Raw genomic sequence first — 14945 nt, forward strand, 5'->3', positions numbered from 1 at the left:
TCTCCTTTATCTCTTCTTCCTAACTACATTACAATATATCTTCTAGATTACAAGACTATGCCTTTAAAGATAAACTATATTTCAATTTAATGTAAAGTTTTTTTTTTTGTTTATAAGTTGACAGAGAAACCATCAAAAAAACTGCACTCTTAATAGAATACCACTCCCTGAGCAACCAATCAGACATTAGGACTGTCATGTAGGAAGGCAGAGGTGATTGTAGCCATGTCAGCATATTTGTTACAAAAACTACAGAGTACTGTCTGATACTTTAACTTTATTTGCACCAACATCCAAATTTTCAGGACAAGCTTTCGTTGGGGGGTGTTCCCCCTTCAAGGTTCAAGTAGTACCAAGGAGGCAGATAAATCCTTAGAAACAGATCTTCGGATAGTTCTCAATAACATGGGGCTTTTGAGGGGCTGTATTGATGGATTAGAAAAGTCATGAAGGTAAAGGCACAGACCTTATGGCACTACACTCCTACTTTGAAATGTTCCTCTTGAAGACAATTTACTGTAAGGCTATGTACACATGATAGGATTTTCCAACAACATAAACGTGGATTTTTTTCCAAAGGATGCTGGCTCAAACTTGTCTTGCATACACATGGTCACACAAATGTAGGGCTGAAACAACTAATCGATAACGAATCTATTATGAAAATAGTAATCCATTAATTTCATAATCGATTAATTGGTCAGTAACATAATGGTGTTAAAATTAAACTAAAACGAGCCCTTTATAGTACAAAAAGAACAAATTGCTACTGTAAATATTACTTTCACTGTTCTACAGTAAAAAAAAAAAAAATGAACCCGTTACAGCAGTATCTGTTTTTTTTCTACTATAAAGGGCTAATTTTTATTTATTTTTTTAACCCCATTATGATACTAAACGTCTTAGACCTGGTTCACATCTATGTGTTTATTGGTGCTTTTTGCAGAAATGCACTACAGTTCATTTACATGGTTTCCTATGGGCCACATTCACATCTGAAAGGGTCAGGGACTTTTAACGCAAAATGGTGCTTTATTGGTTCAATATACTTCAATGGAGAATCTGCAGAAAAGCATGTATTGCATTTTTGCAGCAATTTGTGTTTTTTAATCTGCACAAAAAAAAAATGCAAATTGCTGTAAAATCACATGCGCAAAAATCAAAAACGCACAGCAAAAAGCACTGCAGAAACAGATCAAAAGCATAGGTGTGTACCGAGCCTTTATGCTGGCCACACAGATCAATTTTCAGATGAGAATATTCAGATGAAAAATCTTTGTACATTCGCCGAATGAAAGAATTTAATTTCGAAAATTTCACTTGAACATTCCGTTTTTAAAATAAATGTAATTTCTGAACAAAAATAACATACACTGTCTGAAAATTCCTTTGACTAAGAAGTTTTCTATTTACAATTTTTCCTGTCACTGTGGTTGAAAATGAATGTCAATTTGACACATTTTTTTTTAAGGTTATTAACCGATTAATCGAAACAATAATTGGTCAACTAATCGATTATGAAAATAATCATTAGTTGCAGCTCTACACAAATGTTATCGGAAATTCCGAACGTCAAGAACGTGATGACGTACAACACGTACGACGAGCCGAGAAAAATTAAATAGCCAGTGAGGCTCTTCTGCTCGATTCTGAGCATGCATGGACTTGTGTGTTGGAATTGTGTACATACGCTTGGAATTTCTGACAAGTTTTGTTTTCGGAAAATTTGAGAACCTGCTCTCAAACATTTGTTGGCCGAAATTCGACAAATGTTTTATGGAGCTTACACACGGTTGGACTTTCCCACAACAAGCTCACGTTCAACATTTGTTGTCGGAAAATATGATGGTGTGTGTACGGTCCATAAGGCTGGATCGCAACCAAAAGTCTAATGCTTAGATTATGGTGCTACAGGATAGCTCTTAATGAGCACAAGTCAATTTATTAACATCAAAATGGTATTCTAGAACTTTTGATTACTGAAAACAGCAAACTTAAATTTGGAAGGTTAACTATACTTAAAGAAGTTAAAACTCCAAAGACCTGCTTTTTGTTTGCACACAGCCATAAAATACAAACTATTACAAATGTGAAAGATGAATATCTCAGACAGATGTTCAATACATGACAGCAATTCTTTGATGGTATACCAACATAAGCCCATAAATATAGCCTATAACTGTCTTTACCTCAAAGATATTTATAATATAATAGAATGCCTTTCCAATTATAATGTTGCTCTCATTTGCAAAGTTTGTAACTGACATTAGAATGTCAGGAAGTAAAGAATTGGAGAGAAAATTACCAGAATGACGTCAGTAAAAACATTAATGGAATGGGAAGTTGTGCATTATGTTGTCAATTCCAAGGTTTTTACATATAAATATATGTGCATAAATATATACATGTCATTTATGATCTGCATATTTCACGCTGTAGTTAATTGACAGAAAAGGGAATCTGTTAATGAAAGATCTACAAACATCAACTAGTTGCCGCCTGCCCACTGTCACGACAGCGGGGTGGTGCAGCTCTCTTCTGGGACGTCATGACGGCGACCCAGAATGGTCACTGTCGCAGGGGTGCGCAGCACTGCGATCGCAGCCACACTGTGTTACTAGGACATGGCACGACGCCGATCTCTGGTAAGAGCCGCTTCCACGGCTCTAACAATGTGATTGGCTATGTCCAATCACAACCGGTTACTTGTAAACACAGATGGCAGCGTGTGGTGAGGAGAGCCGATCAGCGGCATCACCATGCAGCATCTGGGCATGTAGTTAGGGCACTGATCAGTGCCCCAATTACAATATAGATTCAACAGTGTCAGCAGTCCGTGCCCATTAGCGATGCCAGTCAGTGCTGGCCATCAGTGCCACCTATCCATGCCCATCACTGCTGTTGATCTATGCCTATCAGTGTTGCCCACCAGTGCCGCCTTTCAGTGCCCACCAGTGCAGCATATTAGTGCCTCCTCATCAGTGCCCACAAGTGCCACCTTAATGTCCACCAGCTCAGCATATCAGTGCCGCCTCATCAGCGCAAATCAGTTTAGGAGAAAAATTTGTTTGTCAGTAAATTTTGTAACCAAGTAAAAAAAAAAAAAGTATTTGTGTGAAGAAAATGACAAAACATTTGTGTGGGTACAGTGTTACATGACCGCGCAATTGTCAAAGTGCGACAGCGCTGAAAGCTGAAAAATGGTTTGGGCAGGATGGGGGTTTAAGTGCCCTGCAGGCAAGTGGTTAAAGAAGCCTTATTCAGAGAGGCATATGATACAAATATTAGGTCCTAATAGAGATACACATGATCTAAATATTAAGTATAGGTATTGTACAAAATGTTGGATAATGGGCAGCATTAACAATGCAAGTTAATGATGAGTAACGAGTAGGCATTATTCTAGCATTAACATGGAGGTTACAGTATCAAAAATAAGACATTTTAAATCTGTTAAAGCACATTTTTAAAATCTAGTTAACAAAATTTATTGAAAGAGGAAACATGATTGAAATCACAAGCCTTAGAGAACAATTCTGCTATTTAAAACTGTTAAACTGTTCTAAACATTACTGGTAACCAATTACATTATAGATAAGTGAATGGACATGGAAAGGGTGGTATAAAAAGATAATAGTTATCAACCAAGTATTTTTTAGTAATAATAAAAAAAGAAAGCACTGTAAACGTTTCTAATGAAGTCACCCAGTGGGGTTGATTTACCAAAATTGGAGAATACAAAATATGGTGCACATCTGCATATAAACCAATCAACTTCCTTTTTTGGGTCAAAGCTTAATTATACAAGCTGACGTTAGAAACTACCATGCAAAGGTGCACCAGATTTTGCACTCTCCAGTTTTATCAGATGTCTTTGAGCTTTATAATCTTTATCATTATCCATGCTAAGATGAGTTTAACATGCAACCTGTGCAGTTTTTAGCCATCACTAGCAGAAACACTGGAAAAAGTGAAAAATACAGCTCTATAAAGTGATAGTCTAAAGGTGGCCCAGACCAAATCTTAGAATTCTATTGTTTATGACAGCCAATTAGATTCTCTCCTTCATTTTAAAAGCAAGGAGGAGCGAAAAAAAAATAATAAAAAAAAAACAAACAAAAAAAAACTGACCAGTTATGGGCAACAAGACAGGCCAGGTCCATTGTGAAAACAAACACATTATATGTAGCATGCCATTCCTACTTAACCCCTTCATGACATGAAAGGGTTATATCGGAGTGATGCCTGCAGCTGCAGGCATCACCCTGGTACCATTACCCAGTACTCATTAGTGATAACAACTGACGAGGCTAAAAGCAGCTTATCTGTTTTCCTAAAGCAGGGGGCACCCCCCTCCTGCCGCTCTTCAGGGCCTCCTGTCCCACTGAGACCAAAGCCACCAGCTAGAATCGGCTCTGATCAGGTCTCCTAAGTAAAATCCTGGAGGCGAGGTCACTACCGATTTACTCGGCTGCCAATGGCACAACTTTAAAAAATAAAAATAAAAAAAGTATTTCCGAATCGCCGTTTTTGGCAATCTGAATACTTTTAAGTGCAAAGGAGGTATTGGGAGTCTTTTCGACCCCCGATCCCACCATAAAGAGCACCCGTCACCACCTACAAGGGATGTTTACATTCCTTGCGACAGCGTTAAAAGTGATCAGTTTTTTTTTTTTTTAAAGGGACAATGAAAAAAAAAGTCCCCCTTTAAAGAAAAAACGCAAGTCACACCCGCAATTGTAAACGGTGTTCATGTGAGGCATCGCTGCAATCGTTAAAGAGTGAGAGCAATCATTCTAGCACCAGACCCACTCTAACTCTAAAACGGGGAACTTAATTTTTTTTTTAAAGAATCGCTTATGGAGATTTTTAGGTACCGTAGTTTGTCCCCATTCCGCAAGCATGTCCAATTTTAAAGCATGACATGTTGCGTTTCTATTTACTTGGCGTAACATTATCTTTCACATTATCAAATTGGGCTAACTTTATGGTTTTTAATACAGAAAAGTATTTTTTCCACCCCCAAAAAATGCGTCTTAAAGACTGCTGTGCAAATACCGTGTGACAAAATATTGATCATATTTTGTGATGTTGAGCAGTTGTTTAAAGTTGGTCACTAAAACACTGGGTTATAATTAGTTATTCTCATCAAGGTTCAGGTTTACTTCATATTCTGCTATTCAGCTAGAATTCTGCTATTCAGCTATATTGAGGTCACTCAGATAAAGCAAAATTGTCGCAGGTACAACTGCTTTAAAATACAATGACCATGCTACTAGGTCTAGATATTTCATCAACCATCAAAGTGCCAAGAAATATTTTCAAATTGAACTTGTTGTAAAGGATAGTGAATTTATATATATATATAGCTTACCTTTTCTTTGCATGCCACATCTGCTTTGAAAAACCTCAGATGTTGCTCACTGCAAGCTCTCATACTTCTGTCCAGCCCAAATTCCTAGTCACTGACTTGGATCAACAAACAACCCTGTTAGTTGTAATGCATATCACATTTCACAACTAGAAACCAGAGGCAAGCTATTCTGTTATAGAACACAGGTGATCTGAAAATACCTCATCATACATGCTATTAAAGACATAATTCCTTCTACACATGTGAATGGAGGATTATTGTGTGGACATGGAAGGGTTTTGTGCCTGAGTCACTGAGTACATTGTTAATTTTTCAGTAAGGCATATATATTTGTTACAGTAGGTTAAAGAGATGCTATAATTGTAACATTAAATGGAACCTAATATATCATTTTTGTACACACAACTGACAGACATTTACATGGCAAAGCATTTCCAGAGCATAGTACAAAAGTTCCCTGCATTTTGGCTTGCTTTGACGGAAAGCTAGGATGGAGCCATCCAGTCAGGGACAAATCCCCGCAATCATGTATAAATTTCAGTTTGAACTACTGAGACCTGTAAACAGGGTTTTCTTCAACACAGGTTTTAATAAAAAATATTTTTTCAAGTCTTGACCAAAATACGGAAAACAAATACAAAATCACTATACGTTCTATGTAACAAATACATGATGAAAAGTGAACATTTATAGTTGCACCTATAAAGAGAATCAGCTCTACTCTTAAAAATTTATGTAAACCCTAAAAATAGCTCCTCATTTGATCCCTTTTGGTCTGTTTAATTCTAGTATTGGAAGTATGTTATGTGTGTGATATGTGCAAAGTTGATAAAGTTGTTCCTGTTAAAAATTCTAAGCATTCCTGGGTCCTTTGCACACTGAGTTTTCAAATTGTCGATTCATCCCTCAATTCTCATCTTGGACTAGAATGATTAACCTTTATTTTGGGAGAGATCTGAGAGCAAGAGTGGTTGAGTGATTTAGCAGAAGACAGTGGGTAGGACTGACAAACACAGAGGTGTAAGTTCACAATATGACTGACCACAATGTATTGGCTCCACTAACAGACTGGGTCATGTATGTTTTATAGTCAGTTATGGTGAAATACAAATGTACACAAGTGTGATATACAGAAGCTTTCCAGCCAATAGATTTTGTTTTTCATGCTTTTCTTTTTAACAAACTGGTTTAAAGGGGAATCCTGCTTATATAAAAAAAAAAAAAAAAAAAAAAAAACGAAATAGAAATAGAAGTCAGCAACTACAAATACTGAAGCTGCTGACTTAATAAATCGGGCATTAACCTGTCCCAGGGCCCAGAGATGTGGGGGACTGCACAAGCATAAGCTATGCGGCGTGCTGTGACTGGCCGGGCAATCCGAGGCATGTTCAAGATGATTGCCGAGAGGAAGGAGGGAGAGGTGATCTCCCCTTCTGGCGCCATGGCGCGCCCATTCTTCTTTGCAAAATATCTCAAGCTCTGTCAATTGGATGGAGAGCGTCTGAAAGGCAATTTAAGTCTTGCCACAGATTCTCAATTGGATTTAGGTCTGGACTTTGACTGGGCCATTCTAACACATGAATATGTTTTGATCTAAACCATTTCATTGTAGCTCTGGCTGAATTTTTTTTTAGGGTCGTTGTCCTGCTGGAGGGTGAACCCCCACCCCAGTCTCAAGTTTTTTGCAAATTCTAATGGGCTTTCTTCCAAGATTGCCCTGTGTTTTGCGCCATCCATCTTCCCATCAACTCTGACCAGTATACCTCTCCCTGCTGAAGAAAGGCATCACTACAACATGATGCTGCCACTACCTTGTTTCACGGTGTGGTCAGGGTGATGTGCAGCTTTCGTTTTCTGCCACACATAGCATTTTGCTTTTAGGGAAAAAAGTTACATTTTGGTCTCATCTGACCAGAGCACCTTCTTCCACGTTTGCTGTGTCCCCTACATGGCTTCTCCCAAACTGCAAACAGGACTTCTTATGGCTTTCTTCTTGCCACTCTTCCATAAAGGCAAGATTTGTGGAGTGCAAGACTAATAGTTGTCCTGTGGACAGATTCTCCCACTTGAGCTGTGGATCTCTGCAGCTCCTTCAGAGGTACCTTGGACCTCTTGGTTGTTTCTCTGATTAATGCTCTCCTTGCCGGGTCTGTCAGTTTAGGTGGACAGTCATGCCCTACTTTTCCCATTTTCAGATGATGGATTGAACAGTGCTCCGTGAGATGTGCAAAACTTGAGATATTTTCTTATAACCTAACCCTGCTTTAAACTTCTCAGAAATGTTATCCCTGACCTATCTGGTGTGTTCCTTGGCCTTTGATGCAGTTTGTTCACCAAGGTTAATTAACAAACCTCTGTGGGCTTCACAGAACAGCTGTATTTATAATATATTAAACACAGGTGGACTCCATTTACTTAGGTAACATCTGAAGGCATTTGGTTCCACTAGATTTCAGTTAGGGCTGAATGCAAACTACACTTTCCGAATTTTTTTTTTTTTTTTTTCACAAAAGTGAAAATCATTAGTTATTTTTCTTTTCAGTTCATAATTATGTGCCACTTTGTGTTGGTATTAAATTAAATAATAAAATACATTTACGCTTTTGGTTGTAACATGACAAAATCTGGAAATTTTTTAAAGGATATGAATACTTTTTAAAGGTACTATATAACCTTTAAGATAACCTTTCAAAAAGAAAATGCATATCAGATGCCTAAAGTGTTGTATACCAACTTCAAGTCAGTGATGCAAGGTTCAAAATTGAAAATATAAAATTTAAAAACATTGAGAAAAAGAAATTATACACATTATGGGGAAATTGGACACTGTATATTGGGTTCCAATCGCATTAAATCATTCATACACAAGTTATGAATAAAAAAGGAATTTAACCACTTGCTGACTGTTTCCTGCAGATATATTGCAGCTTCGCAAACTGACGTACCTGTATGTCGGTCCATGCATGAGATAGTGTGGGTGCTCACTGCATGCTGGGGAAACGCACGCAGGTATGGCGGACTATGTCCCCCGGCCACCCCCGATCACGGTACAGAGGCAGAACGGGGATCTGCCTTAGTAAACAAGGCAGATAAATTGATGCTGGATGCAAAAAAACAAATAGCCATTATCTTATAAAGAAGTTACAACATATCCAACCAGTATGTCCTGCTGTGCACAGGTTTCTGTCTTACTGCTATAGTCAAGTGAAACATTTGGACCGGAGCTGAAGAACCTTATATGAGCGGCTAGATAGGAAGAAGGATAATTCTGCATATTTTAGATAGAAGTTTTAGGTTATAATTCAGATATCTTAAAGATTTGACAGATTGTAGATCCCCAAATACCTACAATGTATGAAATATAATTTTCAGCCATTTAAACACTTCAAAATGTCACACTTAAAATATATTAAAGTAACATATTGCGCTTTCTTTTTTTGTAGAAACAAGTGTTTTGCAAGACTTGCATACCGTATTTATCAGCATATAGCGCCTTAATTTTAGGAGGGAAGTATCAGGGAAAAAAAAAACTTAAAATTTTAAATGAAGAACTTTGAAGCAAAATAAGGGTTGGTGCCCATCAATGCAGCCTCACAATTGCCCATCTGTAGCCTGATCAATGCCATCTGCAGCCCATAAATGCAGCTTGATCAATGCCCATCTGCAGCGTCACAATTGCCCACCAATGCAGCTTGATCAAATCCCATCTGCAGCCTTACAATTGCCCATCAATGCAGCTTGATGAATGCCCATATGCAGCCTCACCTTTGCCATAAATGCAGCCTGATCAGTGCCCATCTGCAGCTTCACCTCAGATTACTGCTGCCTCGGAGGGGACAGGGGTGGGACGAGCGCCGTCAGATTACATACAGCACAAATCTGTTTACTCAGCAGCCTCTGTAATACAAAGTTCTATGATAGACAGAACACTTGTCAAATGCTGGCCCAGGAGATGGGACTTCCTATTACAAAGGCCGCTGAGTAAACAGGAGATTCTCACGGTATGTAATCCGACGGCCCTAGTCCCATCCCCATTCCCTCCTAGGCAACCCAAATTGCAGTATCGGCGTATAACACGCACGCACCATTTGCACCCAATTTTCAGGGTGAAATAGTGAGTGTTTTACGGCAATACAGTATGTGGATTTATTCCTTTTGAGAAGTTTTTTAATTAAAACCAATCGCCTCATGTACACCAGCATGCCTTTCAGATGTCAGAGTAAAGCAAAAAAAATAATGAGACACATCATTGCTTACTCCGCACAGATATTTTAAAATGGTCTGGACAGATTTGTTGGTACTCCTAGAAAAGATGACAACTAATTGGATCTTGGTAATATTTCAAAGTAACTGTTCTCTAATTAGGATTAGGGTTGCATTTGCAAAATGCACTGGTACCTAAAACCGATACTTTCAGCCTATCAGCAGGATTCCTCCACCGACAGCTAAAACAAAATAAAAGCCGGCAATTATCTGTTAAGAAGCGGGGCCACCGCGTCCTTAAAGTGCAACTAAGCCCACAACAGTAAAATCAGACTATATGCAGCATAGCATTCTTGTTCTATCACTGTGGAACTTAAAGGGTTAACCCTCTGCATTGTGCAAAAAGGCTGTTTTATCTTGTACGTACAATTCCTTCCCTCCTGTATTGTCTATCTGGGGAAGGCCAGCTAACACAGGTAGAGTAGCCGACCTGCACATGCTCAGTTGTCTTTTATGCTGGAGAGAATTACTTGTTCTCAGAGATAGCCAGGTCACATATTATTGACATCACACATGTGGGCGTGTGTACAGGCTGTAGTGGAAATCTCCTACCTGATCTCTCAGCACTGGAGAAATGGTGCAGTCCATCACGCAACCATGGTATAAAGATTAAAAAGGTATATAGTGGCAGTATTTTAATGTAAATAGAAGATTTATAAGCTGTGGGAATGGGGCATTAATTCTCATAATACTGGGTTCAGTAACAGTTTAACCGCTTCCCGCCTGACGCACGGAGATGTATGTCGGCAGAATGGCACGGACAGGCAAATGGGCGTACAGGTACGTCCCTTTAAAATTGCCATGTGCTGGTCAGGACCCCCCGCGGGTCCCGCAGACTACCACCACGGGGATACCTGCGATCGTCTCACGGGGAGGCTGAACGGGGAAATGCCGATGTAAACAGCATCTCCCCGTTCTGCCTAGCAACAAGTGACACTGATCTCTGCTCCCTGTGATTGAAGATATCAGTGATCTGTAAATCACAGCCAAGCCCCCCACAGTTAGAAACGCATCCCTAGAACACACTTAACCCCTACACTGCTACCTCTTGGTTAAGCCCTTCATTGCCAGTGTCATTTAGACAGGAATCAGTGCATTTGTATAGCACCGATTGTCCCAAAAACGTGTCAAATGCCCGATGTGTTCGCCATAATGTCGCAGTCACAATAAAAATCACTGCTCACCATTACTAGTAAAAAAAAAAAAAAATTATTAAATGCCATAAAACTATCCCCTATTTTGTAAACACTAACTTTTGCGCCAACCAATCAATGATGGCTTATTGAGATTTCTTTATACCAAAAATATGTAGAAGAATACGTATCGGCCTAAACTGTGGGAAAAAATGTATATATTTTTGGGGGATATTATAGCAAAAAGTAAATAATGTGTTTTTTTTTTCAAAATTGTCATTTTCTTGTTTATAATGCAAAAAAAAACAAAAAAAAAAAAAAAAACTGCAGAGGTGATCAAATACCACCAAAAGAAGGAGCCACGTCACAAGACCACGCAATTGTCAGTTAAAGCGATGCAGTGACGAATTGCAAAAAGTGCTCTGGTCTTAAGCCAGCAAAATGGTGTGGTTCCCCTGTTGACAGCTAAAGTGTAAAAGTCGTCCAGCAATTGGAACCGTCAAAAAAAAAAAAAAAAAAAAAAAAAAAAAGCAGCTGGGCAATGTTGATCAACATTGCTCAGTCACAGAAAAAAAAAAAAGACCTTGTTTCTTTTTGGAGCTCTGTTATCTGCAGATCAAAGGGATGAACTTGGATCTGAAGATGAAGTCAGTTTAAAGCGCTCTGTCAAGTAAAAAAAAAATAAAATAAAAAAAAGGTAATAAATGTTCCTTTGTTTAAACCCTTATTAGCCTTAATTAACACCTTATTCTGCTCCATTTATTTCCCTGATTTTTTTTTTGTTCACTTCTATTATATAAACTATTAAAAATTAAAACTGTTTGCTTTGTTGTTTTTTTTTTTTTTTTTTTTTTACATCTTTAACATATTTACATGTTTCACATTGAAATGTGTTAAAAATATTTACAAATGAAATTAAAAAATGTGTTTTGTTTACAACTTTAATGTTTTGTACCATTGCGGACAACTTAAGTGTAAACATAACAGTTGCCATAGGTGGCGGTAATTGGTATCAGCAAGTATTAAAAAAATAAAAAAAATCTGTGCTCGTATTTGTAGTAACAAAAATGATATCTGTGCATCCCTAATTAGGATCACACATCTTCAGTCTAGGCAAATAAAGTAGTCTCTGCTTTTTCCCATCACCGTGTGCACCACACTAATAATGAATCAGAGAAAGCAAGAGATTGTTGGCTAAGGAGATGAGAAAGAATATAATAGACCAGCATATCAAATGGTAAAAGGGTATAAGACAATCTCTAATAAGTTTGTGACTAGGGCTGCAAAAATGAGAAAAATTAAGGTCCATGGAAGACCTTCATGGAAGTGGCCACAAACGAGTTAAATCAATCCAGTGTAGTCAGTGCAGCCACCATTAAAGGCTTTTTCTAATGGTATTTCACGATTGGAGTCAGTCTTTCTCTCTTACACTCCTGGTCTTGAGCCTGAGTGCATCTTTTTCAGATCAGTGGATTCACTGGCCATACTTCTGCGTTCACCGCCTCTTGCTGGAGCGACATTGTCTAACAGCGGAAGGCGCCGAACATACGAGAGACTGACAAGCCTATCCATCAGCTCATCTATACGCTGCCCTCCGCTGTCTGGTCTATTCGTCTATCTTCGGAAGTGGCTGGCCATACTTGAAGCAAAAGAGATCCACCCGTCCCTGCAGAAAGCCGAATCTGCTTGCGAACTTGACTCCGCCTGCCAGGGAGTCCACTCTCCCTGGTAAGGACATTCACTTACAGACTTATTGAAAGGATGTATTTCCTTGAAGAAATGGCCTGAAGTGTTTCTTACACTTCTTCATATTTTTTCACAATTTTTTTGCTCACTGAATTTTTATATGGATACTTTGATTAATTTCAATTGGGATATATATATATATATATATATATATATATATATATATATATAAAAATAAAAGCCAGACCAAAAAATTTCTATAGAGCATATTGACAAGAAACAATGTTTTTGGAGAATATCCTTTGGAAAGATGAGACAAAACTAATAGATGAGGAAAAAAAAAAGAAGAAAAAAAATTAGCAACCCCCCACAAAAGTACCTACTGTAAAACATGGAGGCTCAGTTTCGGGCTGCTTGGCACATGGTGCCTTGAGGCTGTGCAGGGCACAATAAATTCTCAATATCATTACATTTTGCAGAAAAACAAACATATAGCACAGTGTTAGATAGCAGTTTCAGTTGCAGGTTGTGAGTTCTCTAATGAGATTATGACACAAGACACAGTTACAAGCACCCAAGAATGGCCAAGTACAAAAACAATGGATTCGTCTGAAATAGACTATGAGCCCTAATCTGAATCATATGAAACAATTGAAAATCCTATGGAAAGGACAAAAACCATGTAGTCTGGAGAAGGCAGCCTTCAAACCTGAGACCGCTGTAGCAGTTTTTGTAAGAGGGGGCCAGACTATTTTTTTTGCAGATGCAGAAGTTTTATTGAGAGCTACAGAAAATGCTTGTTTGCAGTGGTTGCCTCCAAAAGGTTGGGCAACAATATATTAGGTTAAGAGTACAATTTTTGTCCTTGCCATTCTCATCTGAGTTGAAATATTGTTATATCAAAATTTGTAATAGTGTACAAACAACGATGGCTGCCAATTACTTTGGTGAGTTTCAGATTATTAAAGGATAACTCCAGCAACATGTTACAAAAGCATTTAGGTGTAACACATCGCTAAGCACTGATCGCAGGTGCAACACTATACTTTGTAGGCTCCTGTGAAAAAACGAAATATACACATTTTTTTCCTGCAGTGAACTTGGCCTTTAAAACAAAAAATTGTGGATTTTTTTTCCATGGACGGGTACCAACAAATTTGTCCATGGTTGTAAAAGGATATAGGAAACCCACTGCAGATGACCAACTAAAAAGTCACAAATAAAAAAACTTCAAACAGGCCAAATCTTTACTGCAGAAGAGAGATGCAATGGGATTTACTAAAAGTGCATGGTGCAAAATCTGGTGCAGTTCTGCATAGAAACCAGTGGACTTCCAGGTTTTATTGTCAACGCTCAATTGAACAAGCTGAAGTTAGAAGCTGTTTGTGCACAGCTGCATGAGAATCTGAGCAAACCACTTTTAGTAAATGTCCCCCAATGTCTCTGCTGCAATTAAATAAACCTGCCTGTTGGCAGTTACCCGTAGAATACATTGAGCTGCACATACATGAGAGAGAGTTATGTAATTCCACGCCAGCCAATCAGGACAGCCGAAAACTGCCACCAAGGGACCTAGACCATTGCAGCAGAAGTATTGCGGACTTTAGTTCCACTTTAATTCAAATATACTTCTCATCTGGAATGTATGCAATCAGGCTTTACAAAATTCAACATTGGTTCAGGAATGCCCATATCTTGATAGTCCTATAAACTCTGGACCTCTCATACCTATGGTAACAAACGAAATTATGTTACATAAAAGCAGCACTGGGAACACACAAACCACACTGCCGACTAATAGTTAAGTCTTTGGGAAGAGAGCAGCCTATAGTGAAAATGTTACAACGCCATTCTTTCCTCAGTTTACAGTGACAAAGTTAACACAAAATGTATATACTTTTGTGGCGTTTCTTAACATCGAGTAGGGGCTGGTTCTATTTGGAGACAAGCAAATGGGAATCTGTCAGATTGCCCATACCTGTAACACCCAAGTCTCCTCCTATCCAGTGCAGCTACAGTCAGACTTGCAGAATATTTCTGCTTCATACATAATGTGGTCTACTACCCCAAAAGCAGTACAGCTCCTAGAAGACAGATTAAACCTGCTGTCTAGGGGGCTTCAAATGAGTAATTTAAAAAGTGATTTGGGAGGTTCTCTAATTGGGTAATCATGCTCAACTGTCTGTGGTCTTCTAGAACTTTATGGGAAAAATTCTTAAATGGGTGGTCAAAATAAAAACACTGCATGAACAAATTCCAATATCACCCAGAGAGATTATATAATGTTCCTGGTAAATTGTAATTTTGAACTGTTTATAGAATTATAAACTTATAAGGTTACTGATGCTATTCATCATATAAAATCTTAATTTTACAAAACCAAGGGGAGAGGTAGATATGTTTATTACCTGTAAGTTCTTGGCATACAGGACCTCAGTCTTAGACCAAGGGTAAAGCAGCTGCATTGAGAATCGGACACTGGCAAAGCT

The 14945-nt window shown here is 38.4% G+C and overlaps 1 long non-coding RNA gene across 4 annotated transcripts in view; it reads right to left on the reverse strand.

The window, feature by feature from the left end:
* LOC143983877 (uncharacterized) overlaps nucleotides 1–14945 on the reverse strand; it is a 66669-nt gene that overhangs the window by 38015 nt on the left and 13709 nt on the right. Inside the window, exons 1-2 of one of the 4 annotated variants that reach the window (XR_013274687.1) lie at nucleotides 8320–11049; nucleotides 5375–5469 (exon numbers count right to left, since the gene is read on the reverse strand). The exons of 1 other annotated variant lie outside the window; for it this stretch is intronic. This is a non-coding gene — a long non-coding RNA (uncharacterized LOC143983877). Of the gene's footprint in view, nucleotides 1–5374; nucleotides 6592–8319; nucleotides 11050–13963; nucleotides 14756–14945 lie in introns of those variants that run through there. 2 more of the 4 variants (XR_013274689.1, XR_013274686.1) reach the window with 2 other exon arrangements.

The sequence above is a fragment of the Lithobates pipiens genome, unplaced genomic scaffold (assembly GCF_037356315.1).
Source record: "Lithobates pipiens isolate NorthernLeopardFrog02 unplaced genomic scaffold, aLitPip1_a1.2 Scaffold_16, whole genome shotgun sequence".
Taxonomy (NCBI): Eukaryota; Metazoa; Chordata; class Amphibia; order Anura; family Ranidae; genus Lithobates; species Lithobates pipiens.